This window comes from Pipra filicauda, unplaced genomic scaffold (genome assembly GCF_003945595.2).
Source record: "Pipra filicauda isolate LSUMZ 115617 unplaced genomic scaffold, ASM394559v2 scaffold210_size2929891_pilon, whole genome shotgun sequence".
Classification (NCBI taxonomy): Eukaryota; Metazoa; Chordata; class Aves; order Passeriformes; family Pipridae; genus Pipra; species Pipra filicauda.
Genome location: NW_024104322.1, coordinates 735,670 through 756,377, shown reverse-complemented (window position 1 = coordinate 756,377; position 20,708 = coordinate 735,670).

The window sequence follows — 20,708 nt, the reverse complement described above, 5'->3', positions numbered from 1 at the left end:
TTTTAAATTTGCAGCTTTTGAAAGCATGTGACTACCTGAAAATTTCAACAATTTTTACTTAAGAGCACACACTCCACCCAAGTAATTCTGGGAGCAAATGTCTTCTAACAGATTCAAAGGAGGGAGCAAAGAAATAGAATTTTGTGTTTACATTGTAGATTACTTTTAAGACACTCATGAATGTATATATTTGTTCTTTTTAAATTTCTGATTAAGTGCCCCTTATTGTGGATTCTTTTGCCTTTAAAACAAGCAAACATCCCAAAATCTTCACAAAATTGAGCAACTAGTATGGAAAAAACTCTATGACTGTTCTCCCACAGCATCATCCTTACACCGCCCCTGGTCCTGCACTAACTTGTTGATTTTCTTCCATAATCAGTTATCTAAAACATACCATGAAAAGTACTTAGGACAAGCATTAGGAGAAATCAGATGTTGGGGAATCACTGACAACACAGCTCTTGTAATAACCCTACTTTTAAGACATAATATTCATTCTAGCATGCAATTTAAATTAAACTGCAGAACCCTGTTACAGGTACACTACGTGTAGCGTAAGTACTCTCAGATGCTCATGGGTACATTTTAAACAGTAGTTGTTTTCCCGTATCAGCAGTGTGAAACATGTATTTGTTTGCATTATGCATCTCTCTGTCTCCAAGTACTCGCATCTAGTTGATCTTTGTCTTTCATTAAGCATTGTTTCATCTCAAATTCTCAGAAGAAATGCTAACTTTTTGATTAACTTTTAGAGGCAGCCTCAGCTGATTTGCAACTTTGCTTCTGAAATTAGGTGTTGACTTACATTTGGTAAATTTTAAAAGCAGGACTGGTGGAATTTGTCCTTTCCAAAAAAGCTGCTCTTTGAGCTTTTGAAGTAGCTTAAATACCGACTGGAACTAAAGCAAATATTCACAGAAAGTGCCTAATGAAGGTAGTGGGAAAGGGAGAGTTGAATTTTATGGAACTGGGTTTGCCTTATGAATTTTACTACGGTCCAGAGCCACGAATGTCCCGAGCTGTAAAGTCATAACCAGATTAAACTGTGCTCAAGGTGTTCAAATGTCTTCAGTAATTGGTTTGGGTTTTTACTGAATACTTTGTAACCTTTGACGTTTACACCCAAGTGTTTTCTTGTTAGTGCTTTACGTAGGTTAACTGCCAATTTTAGAGATCTTTATCAACAGTGGTGTTGATAAAGACACCAGAGGCAGTGGTGCTTGGATTAGAACCATGCCCTCCACATGGGCTTCTCCAGTTCTTGGCTCTGCCAGCACCCACAGGCCTTACTTACAGTAGGACCTCACTTTTCAGACAGGGCTGGCTGCTAATTACACACATTGTGTCTAATCCTGGGGACAGGAGACAAATTTAGTGCTGAGAATCAAGCCTATGTTCTTAACTGCCTCGAGCAGAGAGAGAAAAAACTCAAAAACATGCTGTAATTTAAGCTTAAATTCCCTAAAATCACAGCAAAGAAAAAGTTTCAAATTCGTTATTTGAGAAACAGTGTGAATTTTTTATTTTTCTTTTCTAAGCATCTTGATACTTGGTGTCTGAGTTGGGTTTTTTTACTGTGTGGCACCAACCATATGTTGAAATTTTATTAATAAACCATAATGGATTTCCCCAGCCACACTCAGCAATAAAAGTGTTAATTTTCATCTGCTTAAAACGTTCTTATTAAAGACAGTTAATTGCCACTTCACAGGGTTTTTTTCTTTTCAAAGTAGAATTATGCCTGACATCAAACAAAATTGAGCAAACATTGGAGCTTGTGCTGCAATGCAAACAGTCCTGGGGAGATCACTATTTCTGATCCTCATGCTTTATTCCAGTGGTCTCCAGCAGTGTTTTGGAGGGTTACCTGGTGTCCAGCTGCACAAACACTCTACCTGGCCCTTCCAACCAGCTAAACTCAGCCTTTGCAAACCTAAAAGCCTTCTGTGCAAATAAACATCACAAATAAATACCAGAGTGGGACTGTCCCAGTTAAACAGCTGTAAAAATAAAAATTAAAAAGGTTTGCCTTAAGACCAAGCTGTGAAACCACAAAGAAAGCATCTGCAAGCAGCAGTTAGAACAAATAATACTTTCCATTCAGCTGTACAGGCAGAGTCACTTAGAGGCAAGTTTCTAGGATGCTGCTTATTACATTTAATAGCTACTGTCAGAAGAAATAAAGTCAAGTTGTTTTTTGGGCTCACTTGCAAACAACAGGCCATCTTAGTTTGCAATATCGTGGAAAATACCATTTTGGGGGGTAAGAGGCCTAATTAATTAGTTTAGAACCATAACAAAGTGGAAGGTAAAATACCATCATATACATTCCTGGTTTAATTCCAAGTATTACATGTTGTCTTTTTAATTAATGGAGTCTGTACAAATAACATGCTAGAGGTGAGTTTTACGTAGCTGCATGACTTGTTGTCTGACTAGCCTTACCTCTAGCAACACGCTTTCAGAGATCTTACCAATGAGCTTTAAGGTCCGTTGACCCCAGTTTTATAGTCTGCCTCTCTGTCTTATACTTCCCTTTACTTTCAGCAGAAGGAACTTAATGCCTGTATTTTATCTCCTTAGTAGGAAGTTCAGGGCCTCAGCTGAAAATGCTGGCTTGAGGTAGGCTAATGCTGAGCTGCTGAGCTTTGCAGTGGCATATGTGCAGGCACACGTTCTGCTTTCTTTTCTCCTGTTGCAGCCATGCCTGGAAAATGCCATGAAAATGCACTGAGCATTTTGAACCATTTCCAACAACTGGAGCCAGGTGCAGGGGTTCCTCTGCCACTCCCCCCGCTGGTATCTGAAGCCAGCCCAGCTGGTTGGCAATTCAGGAGAAACTTCTGCACAGGGTGAAGCGTCAAAATGTTGTCCACTCAATTCTGTCCCTTCAGGTTTTTTTCAGAAGTGTAAAGCAGCATGTCTCTCCTTCAGCTAGTCAGTCTATTGGAAGTGGGTGTAGACTATGGGAGGCAGATCCCAAAGGCCAGCACCAAAATTGCCCTATGCCAGGGGATTCATAGGGGCTAGATTCCTGTCTCATCTGTCAGCCTTTTACTCCTCTTTTTTGCTACAGCAAAACGCTTGGTGGTAGGAAAGAGCTACTGCCTACAATTTTAAGGGATTATCCCAGTGGTTCCGTGTCAAACATGTAGTATGGTTCATATTCATTATTTCACATTAGTTTCTCTGGTTTTATATGCCATTACCTTTATTCCAGTGAATGACATATTTCTTAATTGTTCAGGCTGGACAGTGTCATCCATCTGAAAAAGAGGGGATGATTTCTTGAAATCTAAATGTGAAAATCATTCTCCCTGGCACCTAGTGTCCTGAGGCCCTTCCTTGCTGCTTCCATACCACTGCTGGATTTGTCTGTCCCAGGCTTTGCCTGAGCTCTATTGCCTGTGTAGAAGGTGATCTGAGGATTGCTTTTTTCCACTTACACTGCAAAAGTACAAATTGATTTCAACTTTGCTGAATATTTTGGCATGCTCTGTATTTTTTCATTTAGAAACCAATAAGTGCCTATAAGTTTCCTTTGCTGACTGCAAATCAGTACTTTAGATGAGGCCGTGAGTTAAGAATTACCTGCCATAATTTTCAAGATTATTTGGGTTTTCTTGCAGTAAAATGACTAAGAGATGAAGGGGTTTGGAGGGGGACAGCCTCGTACTCTTAGGAGCTCTCTCTGAGGGCTCCCTCTCACAGAGGGGAGTGGGGTCTACACGTGGAAGGAGGTGCACCTCTCTCTGCTGCTGCTTCCATGTATTGAATCCAAGGGGGAAATCTGTCTCTCCAGGTTGACCTTCCAGTCACTGATGGATTTGAGCAACAGCCCAGGTCACCAGAGCTGGAGTAAGAGCAAATGAAACAACATAGACTCAACTTCTGGGCCGCTGCTATCTCGTTATGTCTATCACACACACATCACTGGCACCTCAAAAATTTTAAGAAAATGTGTCACATCTACACTGAGGTAACTTTGGTGGTTCTTTCTGCATGACCTTAGGCCAGCTGGACTGTGAGCACCAGCCACTGCAGTCTGGACCAGTGACAGGGCTGTGTGATCAGATTTGGATCTGCAGTTGCTTGCTCAGTTACAGACCAGGATGCTGCAAAAGATAAACCCAGAAGCAGGAGCAATAAGAAATAAAGGTCACATAAAACTATCTGAACCTCATAAAACCTTTTTAAGAGATCAGAATGCAAATGCAATGGTTATAAATAACTTGTTAGAAAATTGAATCTGAGAGACTGTTCAGAAGATTTAAACTTAGATACTTTAAAAACTTAGACACTTTAATGTTGCAGCTAGCAACATTCAGTATAAAAGGAAATTACAGTTTAAGAAGGTGTGGGTAGAGCAAAATACTATAGGGAAATACCCATTAGGAAATCTGGTTTTCTTCTCTCTTGCAATCTCCATTTAAGACCTTCAGTGCCCTTTTCAAACAGAGATTAAATAATTTATATGAAATGAGGATCCACTGTGACCACTGGTAGAAATTCAGACACATAACTCATGTATTTTTCCCATTTCTCCACATACTTTGAGTCTTTGTGTTCAGACCATCTTACCTATTCTATGCCATAGGATCATATTTGGCAAAAGCATATGAAAAACTGCAGTGGATCTTTCATTCTAGCTCTCATAAGCAAAAAGAAGTAATTCCTTTTTTTTTTTTAATTGCAGCATAAGGATTTGGGTTTTTTTATTTAAACATTAACATTCCCAGTTTGGGTAGATAATTTATGATGATGTCAATAATTCCAAATACACAACAGCAATCACAATCCTTGCAGTGTTCTTTTCTCCTTCCTGTGAATACATAAATTGATTTATCTTCTCAAAACCACTCCTGAAATCCAGACTACAAGCTCGTGCCTGCTGCTTGACTGAACACTACCTCTGCTTTAAGAACATGTCCAAGTATTTGTTTGAAGCCTAATGTGGGCATTCTAAAATTCAAAACTGCCAACCTCCTGAAATAAAAATTATTTCCATTTCCCTGGCCCCGTGTGACCCGGGAAAAAGTGTCTAATGATGGGTCCTGCTACATTACTGCTGAGGCCAGCACCCTACTTGGTAAGCAGCACAGCACTAGGCAGGACATGAGGGCAAATCCTACCCCCCCAGTATTTTGGAAATATATGTCAAAATGCACAAGTTTTCCCCCATAGTAGGGGTACAGTAATGCTGCCCATCTGCCTGAATTATTTAGAGATATTTCATTCATAAATTTGGAGAGTTTTCTGAGAGGTATGAAAGACCCAAACCATTTTCTACTGAAATTATGGAAAAAATATTTTACTTTATGTTAGATTTAGGTTTATTCATGTGTATATAAACAGTGGTCCATGAAAATTAATTATAGTACTTTAAATGAAACATTTTACAATAAAACTGTTTTCACATTCAGAATTTAATATCTCTGTTAAAAAGCATCAACAAAAAAAATTTCTATAAACATTATTTTATCATCTTAGTTTAAATCATAAGCAAATGCTAGCAAAATCAACATAGAAGTCTTTATTGTACTAAAAATGCAGATTTTTGGTCGCAGGGAAGTATTGTCATTTCCATACTATCTTCAAGTAATAAAACATTTGCTATAATTGCAAAAATACTAAAAAAAGATTTTAAAAGGCTTTATTTTTTATCTTACATTTAAAAATATCCACATTTTGAACTATTATCTTTTTTTGATCACGTTACCTGTTACATCATTTTTATGCTTTAAAAGTCTCATAGAAATACGAGGACAGGCTGCAAGATCATTCCATGAAAACTGGAGCTTTGTTTATTCCAGCCTTGCCCACTTCCAGGAACACATCCCAAAGTCTTAGAACATATTTGACAAATCTTTCTGAAGAAATTCATCCATGACCCACCTGGGAATCATGTTGGCTAACAGTTCAACAAGTGCTGGTCATACCTGGCTGCAACATTCTAAAAATGCAGAGATCCTCCCGTTAGTGGCATGAACTACCACTGTTCAGAAGTTTAGACAAAATTATTTCTTTTCTGAAGAAAACACTGCTTTTGAAAAAGTATTTCAACAAATCATTCCATATTAAATGTTTTCTTTTCAAACAAATAATTAAGTTGTGAGTTGTCCAGAAAAGAACAAATCTGCGTGCTTCTGAAGGTTCACTTTTACAAAGAAAGCTGGATATCTTCCCTGCCTTGATCTGGAGTGAATGTAGTAAATAAGGTATCAAGAAAGGGTCAGAACCTCTTTTTAATGCAGGGAAGAAAATCAGATTAATAACTAATGTGTTCAAGCAGCCATTTATTTGGGCTAACATCGAGATCACATAAGCCAAGTGCTATTAGGAACTTTGCATTAGCAATATAGACTGAAGCTGGCAGGGCCAAATACTTGAATGGAGTAGCATCAAAAGTGCTTTTCTAAAGGCTGGAAACAGAAAATTGAGTATCACCATGTGTGTTGTAGCTTTCCTTTTGACAGTTGTTGGCTTTTTAACAGATTTTAAAAAAAACTGCATTCCATCGTTTTTGTTAAATACATTTTATATCTATTCTAACTTCTGAAGATAATATAAATCATCTTCTTTAAGGAGCAGTTGGGTTTACAATATAAGTTCTATGACGAGTCAAACGATAAGATAGCATTTTTCACAGAAATTCTCACGCAATAGCATAATATATTGCAATTAGCAATATATTAAACATTTAAAGTATAAAGAGCCATAAAAACAGTCTGAAGAGCAAAGCCACATTACTCCTCATTTAGACTAGGATTGTATATGAAATGCTTGGACCTCTTAGAAATATTCTGAGGCAAAGCTTGGTTAATCTGGTATGAAAGGCAGACAACAAATATCAGACTTTATCTTAATGCATATAATAGTATTCCAAGATAGATGGCACTTTATATGTGAGAATGTGCTACACAGGCTTTTGGATTCCCTCAAGATCTCTTTATTAGCAGGTATGCTAAAATTGCATGTGTAGTGGGGTATAAATATTGTACACAGCCTTGCTTAACCAAAATAAGTTGTCTTATTTACTAGCGAAATTTGATGTGTTGTCTAATAAACAAGCTATTGGGAATAACTTGTGGGTTTTTCCTTATATAATTATATCTAATTCGTGGTAGTGCAATGACACATCTCAAGAAAATCAAGTTATGTTGATAGAGCAATAAAATAATAACGGTAAAAAAATTATGACTGCACTTGAAGTTTTACTTGTGACAATAGGCAGTTGTATAAGAATAAACATTCCAGCTTCTGTTCAATAATTAACAAATGTAATTTTCTGTACTACTAAACCTGGACTGCTCAAGAATTTACATTATAACATAATTGCATGGATTAGACTCTGTAGCTTAAACATATACACCAGTAGTGCATCACGAAAACTTGTTAGCACTTGGAAACTTTTGTCTCAATCCATTATAAGACGTGTATCTGCTACTAATCAGAAGCAGGAAGGCTTTTCTGTGTGTCCTGAGTGTTGGCTGGGAGGATTACATAATTGGTTTATTCTCTTTGAACTGAAATATATTGTGTTAGAATATCAGCCGTTCAGGGAAAAGTTATTAGATATTGGCCTGACATTAGAACCGTGGGAATGTCTGGAAAACAATTTTAAGAAATCTGTAAAGGTAGCAGAAACCAAGACTAACTCTAATCCAAGAAAAAAGTGATGGAAATCTCTCTCTTTTTTTCTTAAGGATTCCAGTCAGTCAGCTATTTCCTAAAGAAATATTTCTTTGCACAGAACTTGCTTTTAGACATCATTAGAAGAGCAGGGGGAAATCTCTCATTTCCTGTGCTCAGGCCCACTAATACACATGGTCTTCATTAAACACTATCAGTTGTTGCTCAGCATGTACCCCCCCCCCATCCTATCAGCTATTTTACATGGGAATCCTGTTGCATGCATGGGTTTGATCCAAACAACAGTGTTGTGGTAGCTTTACTCCTCTGAGCAGGTCCATTGCATTCACTGGGATTGCACTCCTGAGTAAAATTTTCAGCGAGTTCATCCTGACAAGATTGAGTGCTTTGTCTGTGTTAGCCTAGTGGACCTTAAACCCATATGTCTATATCTTTGTCACAGCATCAGTAAATACCCAGGCAACAGACCCATAGAGTCAGAGAGTTTTGTTAGTACCTCCATGTGGTGCACTTTTTCCAACTTTCCTCCTCATACTGAGTACAATGTTCCTGCCCACTCCCCAAAATTCCATAGATATAATAAGAAATAAAGACCTTTTCAGGGTTGGAAGCAATTTTAGGCTACAAATCAATCCAAAACCTATGTCCAAAACCTATTCCTCAATTGCTTAGTAAGAGAGACTGATTTGAAGGAGATACAGACTGAAATAAAGAACAAGTTTGGCTCAAGCTCCAGGCAGTGAGACTATTACAGATCCCTATGGACATGGACTACTTGCAACAACTATGAATGATTTTCAGCTCTTTCTCTTGCTACTGTTGTATGAAAAACACTCATAGATTGAGCATTTCAGGATATGTGAGCTTTTTTTTAATTGAAAATTGATTAAGTTTTAAGGGATAGTCACAATATTTATGCATATAACATCTTGATAAAAACACAGTGAAGAGTTGCCTTTTTTCCCCCTTCTGTCTCCTGCCTTCAGCTTGCTTAATTTATCTGTAACCTTAGCTATCATTTATAGTTTAAGTGCTGTATAGCCAGACAGGAGATTCCATAGAAATTAAATTGGAAGGATTTTCCTGCTCAGCTATTTTTAATATGGAAACTCCTTGATGGAAAAAAAGAATACTTTTTTTCTCTGTTCTAACTATGACCAGTATTCTCTGTTCTAACTATGACTATAACACAAGAACAGTATTCTTGTGTTTTGCACTAAAGATATTAAAAACAATAATGCAAACAAATCATCATTGAAAAGGTAGTAAGTGGTGTAATAAAGAGTAAAAGCAGGGCAACCTTTCATCACCACTGCAGTTCAGCTGCCAGAGCTCGATAGTGTTTTTCATTCCATTCTACTGACAAATCTATGGCAGCAGAGACTAGAAGACATAAAATTAAAATCTTTGTTGTTTTTCACATAAATTAAATACAGTTGCTGAAAAAAAATGGGAATCATACAACCTGTGATTGACTTCATTCAACTGTATGGACAGCAATGGCCTCAGACTATGCTCAGGAGGGAGTTTTTAGGCTAGTATATGGGTACAGTGCAGGATAGAGCAGTTTGAACCTGGGGTGGTGTGAAAAGGTTGGGTTCTATAAATATGAAGATTTAATAATAAGTGTAAGAAAACTATGAATTATTTCAAAACCTTGGACATTTTTAAAGCTAAGACTTTTTCAAAGAGCAGTCTTTCTTCTTAGCTATATTGTACAGACAACTGGCAGACCTCAGACAAGTTTTGTAGGCTGGAAATGACACAGTATGCAGAGAAAGAGGGTTCTACTGCTGTATTGGGGTGTCCCAGCCCCATCTAAGGCATTTCAAAATGTATGGCAAAGCTGTGCAGATTTGGCCATCCTCTGGAATCTACCCAAGCATGCAAGATCATGTGGGGCCACTCTTGGTTGAGGAGGTTATTTTTACATGTGCTCTAATGGAACTTCAGTTTTAAAAGAATAATTTAAGCAACTTAATAGTATGGGAACACCTGATGTTCTTCGTTCAAATTAAAGGATATAGGAATTGATCTGAGGTAACAGGAAGATGTGGCCTGGAAATAGTAAAGTGGAAATATATGAAATAATGTTTTTCCTATGTTGTTTAACCATCATAATTTTAGACATCTAATTGATCCTCTTGCTCTGGCAAAGTGATAGCGACAGTGAGTACTTGTATAAGATCTATTTGCTCTTTACTTGCATATTTAAAGAGTTGTTACTAACTCTCTGTCAAATTATTAAATAGTTTAAGGAAGAAAAATATTTGCTGTATGCATTCTTTGCATTTTGTTTGAACCATGTATTACAAATAAATTTTTATATTAAACTAGCTCTCTCCATATTTATTAAGCAGGTCATAAAACTTATTTCTAGATATGAGTTATTTATATTTTTTTCTTTTTTTTTTTTGGTCTTATAAATCAAACAGGTTTGTGTTTATAGCTCCTGATTTGATCACTCAAACATTTTAAACATGGTGTTACTGCTTAAGGAAAGATGAAGTAGCTCTTAAGCCATTTTTAGGACCACTTTTTGAACAATTACTTACTTAGAATGAATTTTGGTAGGTTTCCAAAGATCATCTCAAGTAAGCCAACAGTTAACTGAATGTTTCACAAATGGCAAATAATAGATATATAGAAAAGTGGAAAATTATCTGTTTGGATTTTCTGATTGGCTCCATTCAACACATAAAATGCAAAACAGTTGCTATACGAGAGGACGCTTCATACCCAAAAAAGGAGCTAGTTTGTTTTGTTTAACAGTTTTTTGGCTCCACTGTGATAAGAAAAAGCATTTCTCAGATGTTTTTCATTAGTCTTAGTCCTAGCTACTTTCCAGATAAATGTGAACTCTCCAGAAAATGAGAAAAGCAGTATCATGACTCTGAGGCTGCAGAAATAGATTTCCTATTGTGAAGAAAAAAAATAAAAATATCTAAAAAGCCTAAAAAGACAAGGGATCAGCAAAATATTGCAGTATCTACTACACTTTAAGTATACTTTGAGATGAAACATTGTTCTTACTCAAGGAATTGGCAAAACTGACATTGGCTTCAAGACGAGAGACATTTCACCTTCATTTTACCCTCACCTTACTTCTGTACTTAATTGTGGCGATGAACACAGGGCTGAAGTAGCTGAGGTGAGGACTACTGCTTTATTTCAGGCTTTTGTTTATCTGGACTCCCATTCTCTGACCAGTTGTCCCCAGTCAGAAGAGCACTTTGCAGAGCACCTATAGTGCACGATCCTATGGCCTCGTGGAAGAACGTGACTTATTGCGCATTTTGTCAGAGAGGTGACACTGCTTTTTCAAAGGTCACTTCTTTGGGTGAGAGGCTCCTTGTCCAGGCAGTATCAAAAAGAAGTGACTATCCCAAAAAGATAGCTTTTTGGTAAATTACGTCATCTTAATAAAATGCTCGTGTAAGAATATCGGCTATTCATAGTGCCTTACACATGCCTTGTTCATGCCCTGTTTCAAGGCAATCAGTGTATAGACACAGTAATACATATCTAAAATGCACCAAGAAGCATCACTCCATTGAATTTTTCTACCATCAATTGTCTTATTTCTCTACATAGAATTGTTTACTGACTTACTGAGGGTTAGATTGCACTATCTTTTGTCCTTAGACACAGGCTAATGACCCTCTGTTGTTATAAAACTTGTATTCACACAGGATGCTGTAAAAACAATCAGTAAAACCACCTGAAAAATAATTTTTTAAAAATAGGCTCTATTTTGCTTTAGGAGGAGGGGAGACCTCTTTAATTGCATTTCCTTTCAGGCATTTCTGGAGGACATCAGCTCTTTTGATAAGACAGGATGGATAATTTTTATAGTATTAGACTGAATATTAGGGTGTCAGCAGTGAAATAAATCTAACTGAATGAGACCACAAAGTGTTTTCACATCTAAACTCCAAAAGTATTATGTGTGCTTTTTGCTCAAGTCATGGTGTCTTCACTGCACATAAAATATTTTCCTGTCCATATCAAGGCACATTGAGAAACACCTGGACTTCAGTGCCATTCAGGCTGAGAACACCCAGCATGGCTTTGGTCTAGATCTAGCCTGGCTTTGTCAGCTTCAGTAAAGCTTCGATAAACCAATAACTATTTACACCAGCTAAAGATTTGACGTGTATCCCTTTCTCTCCCCTTTTTTGGATAGTCTCTTGCTTGAAATCAGTATGAATTACAATAGGGATAAACAATAGAGAAGCACTTTTAATTAAAAAAGTTGCATGTTTAAGACTGTGAATACTGGGAACAAAGTTGAATGAAACAATACATACAGATCACTGAAGGGTTTCTAGCCTCTTCCAAGTCTCTCACTCTAAAAGCATTTCAGTGTTAGCCCTTGCATCTGCTGCAGGGAATAAGTACTTATCACAAGCTGATACAGCTAAATTTTGAAGTCTTGGTGTTTGACCTCTAAGAGCCTCTGAAAAGGGAGATAGCCAGATGAGGATGGAATATGTACCTTTATTTTATTTGGGGTTTAGTTTGGGGTTAAAAACACATGAAAGTAGAAGAGACTGGATATGCTGGAAAATGCGGGGATAGAGAGCTCTGTGGTTTAAGATAGCTGTGTGTTAAGAGGATATTGAAAATACGTGCATTATCTCATTTTTAGAGTCCATGGTTGTAAAAACTAAGGTGTCCTTTATTGAAGAAATCAACTGCATCAATCTTTTTAGCCCTTTGCACATGTTCTGACTTCTTGGGAGAGATTCTCCAGATTCCTTTTCCCTGCAAGGTGTATTCCTCCTTTGTATTACATACAGGGTGTTTCTTCATTTCCCTTGCTTTTTGCATTTTATCCCACCCACTTCATAAGGGACAGAGATTTCTTATTTCGTCATAAAATAAATGAGTGAATAAAACCACTTCTGCAGACCTGGCCATGTCCTAGCTCAACTTTGCACAAGTAGAGAAACATCTTAAAAGAATACTTGAGTCAAGGACAAGGAAAGAAAACTAAGTTTTCAAAAGGCAAAAAATGCAAGCAAGCAGGATTTTTGCAAGCTAAAGGAAAGGGAAAGGAAAGATAAATATGGTCAGTCCTTGGCTGAAGCAAAGAGGAAAGTTTTACATGACATCTAGCTCAATGGTCTGGAATAGGAAGGTGAGAAGATGTTTTGCAGATAAGTGTAAAAAACAGGATGAGAGCAAACGATAATCATTATCCATGGGAGTCCTATAAAGGCAAAGAAATTACAGGTTAATATTAACATGTGGTTTTGAAGTAATAGAAAACTGAGAAGGATATGTAGAGATAGTTCAAGATGAGTATTGGAAATCCAGAAACAAAATGTAAACTGTGGATAAACTGGCAGTACCTTGAAGTACATTAGCTATTCAAGAGCAAAACTCTGTGTGAAAGTTCTCATAGGGTATGTCTTACCCATCCCCTTAGAGGGACAGCTGGGAAGCTCAGGCCCGCTCAGTAAGCCTTTGGATTAGAAGAGAGCAGGAGCAGTGCAGGTTTTCCTGTAGGGCTGTGTGTGTGGAATTTGCCCATTCCTTATCTGCTCTGTGCCTTGCCCAGCTCCCTGTTACTAGTTTATCTCTTTCAGGAGCAATGCCTTCATACAGAATATAGACCATGTAAGAAAAAAAGTCAAGCCTTATCTGTGATTGGAAGCACACAGGTTTTTGCTAAGGCCCCTCTCAATGGACCCTTTGGATGCTATAACCATGTCAGCAACCTAAGTTCATACCCATTGCAGATTGCAATTCAAATGAGTTTCAACAATACCTGATGTTCCTTTCTTTTAGACCTTTTTCTGCGTCCCCCATCTGAAGGTATGCATTCAAACAAAGAAGGCACAAGAGCAAAGATTACACTGAACTTAAAGCAGACACCTTCAGCACTCAGATAGCTCTGTCCTTTGCCCACAATTCACTCACAGCCCTCCCCTACATTAAGCTGAGTATCTCATTCTCAGCAAATCACAGGACCAGATGCTCCTTTTGACGTGTGGAGACAAGTCACAGATTTGGAGGCTTTCTCAATTTGTGTTGGCTAATGTAACAGTTATTATAGCTACATTCCCTATATTGGAGAAACATGCTTCCCTGATTTGCTTTGATTTCTTATCAAAGTAGCTTACAGGAAACACTAGTAGCTATTACTTGGTTTACTCTCTCTTCTGTTAAGTTTATTTTAAAAGTGGCATGAAATTAGTTTTTCCACTTTGGTTTATTTCTTTTTCATTAGTGTTCAGTGTGAAATGGTTGAATCTGACTTCTTTCTCCAAAAACAAGAATCTGACAAGAGTGAACATAGTGCTAGCATGGTAGGCACTGACAGTTCCAGAGTCCAATGTTTATTACTAGTACTGTGGTACAGGTACAGTTTCTGCAGTACATTGTAGTCTCAGTCATGGACGAGTACCCCATTGTTCCCTGGGTACTGTACCAGCAAGAAGCAAGAATAGACAGTGGCAAGATAACCTTCGGTAATAAGAGATTTGTTTAGACTCCATGTTTGGCCAGTGTGCAGCTCATGCTGACACACAGAGTCAGAGTAGAGTTGTTGAACAATGCTGTTTGGGTGTTTTCAGTGAAGTTATTCTCTCTGAATGTGGCAGTTCATGAAAACCCAAATATGTGGATTTGGATGAAATTCAGATAAAACTCCGTGTGATCATGTTAGCTTCGGCTGAATCTTTGTGGTGGCCATTGTGGCACAGAGATTGACGTAAATTAATTTATATTGATATTTGACTTGAACATTACACTGTTACTCTGACTACTAGTAAAGTAAGTGAAGAGAGGATTTCATGTGTGTGTCAGGGCAGGGGTGAATTATCAGCAGTCTGAAAATCTGTTCACACACAGTGTAGAGAACTAATGTTTAGCACTGGCATTAACAGTGTTCTCTCATTTTTCAGTATAGATCGTATGCTCATTCATATTGTAACCTATATTACAGATCTATCTGTAATATATGTCTATACATATTTTATCTATTTGTAATATATTTTATCAGCTGGATGCAGCTAAACACACAAATCTATGTTGTACAGGTTGCTACATAGTGCTAGGGGGTGTGAAAACATGAGCAGGTTCCTCAGATTTTTTCTAATCCATGTAGAACAAATAGGCCTTCGTTTTTAAAGGCCAGGACCAGATGTGGTAACTGCACGGCACTTAATTTTTCTTCCTTGGAACAATGAAGGACTGAGGTGACCTTGTAACTTCAAGGAGTCTACAGCAGTGATTTCAAACCTGACACTTAGATCAATCACTAAATCATTCTCCTTAGCTGAACTGACTCTACCTATTTGCCCACCATGAAAAAAGCAAAAAGCATGGTCCTTTTAATGCCCCTCTTGTATTTCGAAGCCACTCCTGTGTAAAGCCTGTCCTACACTATGCTATCCAGGCATATAGCAGCCAACCTGTATAGTGGAGAAGCTGCAGGTAATATAATAAATGATTCCAGAAGCAGCAGGTTTAATTAACCTACATCTCCTCCACTCAGTAAGCCAGCCCATGACAGCACTGCCTACAATATCTGCAGGTCTCCTCCACAAACCCAGTGCCCCATTTCCTCCTCCTCTCCCAAAGATGCTTACAATCTGCCCCCCTTCCCATTTCCTGAATCCCTGTCCATACCCCATCCCCATCTCATGTTCCTCAAATCACCCAGTATTGCAATGTCACACACTTTTCCTATGCTCCTCACAGTTCTGTGCCCCCTCCCACCCTCTCCCTGCCCTCCCTTTATACACATTTTGGCTTTCTGCTCTGCAAACGTGTATTTGTGCTGACTGGCAAGCTGTGCTGATCAGGCAGTCCACACACACATGCGACTGCCCAACTAGCCGCTGCCAACTGAATAAAGAAAGCCTCTTTTCTCCATGTCTTTTCCTCAGAGAAAGGATTAATATGGTCATTTTCTCTCATCTACCAACTCCTGATTTTCATTAAACTCCTAGGAGAGGAAGATTTTTGAGACCTGTATCCCGAAGGCATTGTCAGATGTGGTTGAAATTGGCTGGCAGGTTCAAGATCATTAGGGTCAGGACTGACAGACAGGCTAGTAGCATGATTACATTATTCCTTTCCTTAGAAACCAGGCTAAAAAAAGTAGGTTTGACAGTATAATTGATACAGGGGTTTGTGAGCAAAACAAGCAATGCCAACAAAAAGTACCTTTAATTTGATACTTGTTTGTCTGCAGTAAGTCTTTTGCCAGTATTTCTTAAATCTCTTAAAGGATCATGTCCTCACTACCGACAAAAATGCACTCTTGGCCTAATTTTGATTAACAGATAAAATGCCTCCCCAGCAGCAACAGATCATGCTGTAAGAACAAATGAGAGCAACGACTTCATTAGAAATTCTGTGACAGTAAACTCAGCTGTGTTATTTCCAGTCCAGTCCAGCACACAAAGCACTCAGTGTTCCTTGAAATTTCCCGTTTCCATAACACTTGTCAGGAAATGCTGGGTATATGATATATAGACTTCTGTATCGAACGTACTTAGTGGCATTCCTCTGCTCATCAGGGGCAATGCACCCCACCCTGAGGTGGACATGGGCAAGAAAGGAGCATAGGAAAGAATAGTGAAGAATTGGGGTCCCTCACACGGGAAAAATAAAGAAGAATTGTGCACGGTTAAAACTTTTAACTGCAGAATCGCAGTGCTGTGTGATAAACTGTGTAGACCAAATGACTTCCTGAGCAACTTTAATCCCCAATCTGGCAACAATTTACAGTTTTCTCTTGGAAGCACCTTTCAACTCAGCACACCTCAGTTATCCTTCCGTGCAGCGTTCATAGTTTTTACCTGTTTCACATGGGTGGGGTGAAGTTTCATTATTTAATACTTGAAGATCCTAAAGTAAGAAAGTGCCATGTAACTGCAATGTATCCCTTTTATTATTTCCACACAAGCTATTTTGATCAGACTCTTCATCTGCAGAGCCATCAGGAAATTTCACAGCAGATGAATGTGGAGGTAATTTTTTCTTTACTGAATTGAGCCCCTAGGAGTTAACGATTGACTGCTAATAGGTTTGTTCCATTAAATAGAGGGAGAAGGAAGGTTTTGCCTGATGAGCAACAGACAAAGAAGGAAAATATCCAAAGTGAGCTCTGTGGAATATAAGTGACCATCTTATGGCATATGTTGGAACTAGATCTCAGGAAAGGGACAAGGTTGGTATTTATTACAGTCTGAAGGTTTGCAGTGACGTTTGGGCTACACACTGCCTACTTTCAGTTCACAACTTAAGAAGGGAAACTCTGTAAGAACAAGCAATGAAATCTATCCTATTGCTAATAGAGAAGGTTTGCAAAGTAAATATTTATAAACCTTTCATATGAAGTTAATGATGCTTATTAAAATGTTAAGAACAGCCATTCACAACAACTCCCATTTTTAAGAGCAGTTTTATTATCACACTCTCCTCTCTGAATTAATGGGCAGCTTAGTTACTTATTTGGTTTACAGTAAATGTTGGCCAGATTATACAATTTAGTTCATGAAATATTTAGAGGTTTTTGAAGTTATAATAATTTATGAAGTCTGCAGCACCGACAATATTTGTGATGCTGTGAATTTGGTCCTTGAAATAATACCTAACCTTGATACCTCTTTCTGTACTCCCAAGATTCCAACTTTCCTTGCAGAGTTATATTTGTATAATGTTTTTTGTCTCTGAAATATAGCCACTTCTAGTCTGTAGAACTTGCCATTTTATGTCAAATCACACAGGAGTTCAGGACTGGAACCAGTGACATGCTATTCATAACTTCAGGGAATATGTGACCAGACACACTTTATACTTACACAGACTTGATTTGGGCTAGGACAACAAGATATTACATGACTGGAATTATGATATGAGCAGATCAGGAATTAGACTTTTAAACTTTCTGTATTTATGGCTGTGGAAAATGCTAACAACAAATGCCAAATGTTAACAGTTTCTGATTACTTTGAAAAAGCATCCCTAATTTATTGTCTATGTAGTATGACTGCAATTCTGCACAAAGTATAAGCTTATTGCTATTGCTAGGCTTTACATATGGGCCTAAATTTAAACATATGTTGTTTACTGTATAGGGATAGACTGTTGAATCAGATATGTAAAAAGTGAACAGATAATTTTTGGAAAAAGTACTGAAAAACTGCTAGTAAACACTTCTGGCAGTGTTTCTTGTCTCTGATTTTGTGTTTAGTTTGGGTTGGTTTTGAGAAGAAGGATGGGGCAGTTTTCTTTCTTTTCATTCTGCATAATGCAGAGTCAGTCTATCTTATCATCCCTGCTTTTCCTCTCGCTTCCCCTCTACTATCTAGAAATCTTTTTGTACAAAACAGTTCACTCCTTACCTATGCACACTTGTACTCTACTCATTGGGCAAAGAAATTCTGGGAATTTGATTGTCTTTTAATAAAGGGACATCGTAACAGTTAGAAATACTTTAACATTCAGACCAAACTTTCAGTCATCAAGGGCATATTTCCAGGGGAAAAAGGGCAAGGAATTGAAACAATTTCCATTTATCTAAAAGTCCAGAAATTTCCATAGGAATTTTTGCAAGTGGGACTGGAACCAGAAACCCTGTTCTTCCAGTCTTTAATGAATTTTCTAGTTTGCTGTTGAAAAAGAGATTCCTTACAATTGCTTCATGACAAATTTTCCCTTTTTTTTTTTCTCCATGTTAAGTGAGGAGTATACTCCCAGTGGTTCAAGGTGGGGAGAAGGGGAACATGAAGGACAAAATTAGTTTTAAATAAAGAAGAAAAATATGGTTGCAGTACAAAAACATATCAAGGGATTCTGGGACAGATGTATCAGCTGAAACTGCTGCAGTGCTAAAGTAGGAACAATATACAATTTTTTGTTCTACACTGTCTGTCATCCTAACTTCTAGTTTGCCTTTCTTTTAACCATCTCTCACCCCCAGACAAGTGGTGTTCTATTGCTACAGTAGGGATTGAAGAGTAATTTTCTTCCATGAGTTCCTACATCATGTCACACAAGTCATTAGTGTAAATATATATAATTATATAGGTATTGAACAATTTGGCATTTCATATTTGTTTACACTGTGATTCTCTACAGGACCAGAGAGGACAAGATGTGTGTTAAAACTGAAAACAAAAAGAAGCTCTCACACTCACTAGCTTGCACAGGATATGGCTTCAAGCCAAATGCTTTGTGCCAGTGTGTGTGTAAAACTGCCAGTGCTTATAGTACTGCAAGTCCAGGATGCTGAGAGCAGGGAGTCACTGAGCTGTGGAACAGTGGGAACATCAGCCAGCCTTCCTCAGTTTAGTTAGTGAAACCATGTCACCAGAAACTGAGGTCTTATAAAATGCCTTGATGGAAACTGCATCATTCTATATTGTTCTAAATCAGACAAGGGCAAAGTGAGATTAATATTAAGAGAAGTTTGCCAATGCACTCCGAAGATAGCAGACACTATTTATGAAGAACTGCCTTTGTTTTTAATTAACTTCTTATCATGGATGTAAATTTTGAAAGATCTAAAAGGTAAAAGGAAAGCGACATAAAAAGTATTAGGTAATAAAGAGAAAGAAAGAATAAAAAACAAAGATAGATCTTTAACAGAACAGGAAAGCAAATAGCTAATAGAATAGGCAAATAAAAACCATGAATGTCGCCTTTTTCATCTTCTCTGACCAGATTTTTAACAAAATCATTTTAACACGAGAAACAGAAAAGAGAGCAAGCACTTTAAAGAATATTTAGGCAAGGTTTAAGTCAGCAGAGGATGTTCATTTTAGAGTAGTGTTCATTTTAGAGTACTCAAGGAAACCTACCTTATAGGTAGGTAGGTATAAAATTATGCAAAATAATTTCTGAGTAATTTTGCGAACTTGTGAAGAGTGAACATGAAATCTTCCTTTCAAAAATTAAAAAAAAAAAAAAAGGGAAAATGAGGATATGAGTAATTATAGACTGTTCAATCTCCACAAATATTCTAAAGTTATCTATTTAAAAGGAACTAGTTTCTTCATGGAAGATAATAATAAGTGGTTCAGCACAAAATTGTAGATGGGATATATCTTTCATAAAGAATCTGGTATTATCTAGCATTACTTTCCTAAAGGGATTTGGAAAGGGTAGTCCTCATACGACGACTGTAATGGGAATGCACATCTTGCTAAAAGATTCAAGCACTAGGGAATTTCAAGTCAATATCTATAGGGACCAGTTCTACACTCAGCTCTTTTATTATTTTCACTAGTATCTTGTACAATGAAATATAGAATACAGTTACATCACTTGTGGGTGACACTAAAATACAAGGGTTTGGCTGCAAGCACTTTGAAAGGCAAAACTGTAATTCAAAGGCATGTTGATAAATTGAAGAAATGGCTTGGTGTCAACAAGACTAAAATCAGTAGGTGCAGCCAGAAACAGAGCAGTTAGAAAGTTCAGAATACATGCTAGGAGTTATAATGGATTACAGTCTTAAGTTGTAAGCAAGGAGTGTGATAGTGTTGCAAAAAAAAAGGAAGGTCTTGTTTTGGGGTGTACTAACAGAAATGTCACATTAGAAATAAGAGGTATCTGTATTGCTCTGATAAGCGTGGCTGAAACTTTAACTGGTAAATAATTCTGAACACCACACTCTACGGAAGATGTATACATATAGAAAAATTTGTAAGGGAAGCTGCAACAATGATAAGAGGTCCATGAAATGTAGCATCTGAGGAAAGTTTGAAAAAACACTGGTTAATTATCCCACAAAGTAGAAGATTTGCAAGAAATACAGGTCTTTAATATATTATCCAGATATTTTTAAGTTGTGAATAATTATGATCAGCGGCCTGCAATGATATAAAAAATAAATCTGCTTAACTTCTGAATTCTGTGTGTTCAGAAATTGCAGTGGTTTACACAGCAGCATTCTGGTAAACTCCTTAACCAGCAGTTTTAAGAACAGTTTAAATATGGTAAGGATGATTTAAATATTCTTGATTCTTCCTTCTTGCAGGGAGTTTAACTAAGTGCTCTCTTGAGATCCCTTCTGTCCTATGTTT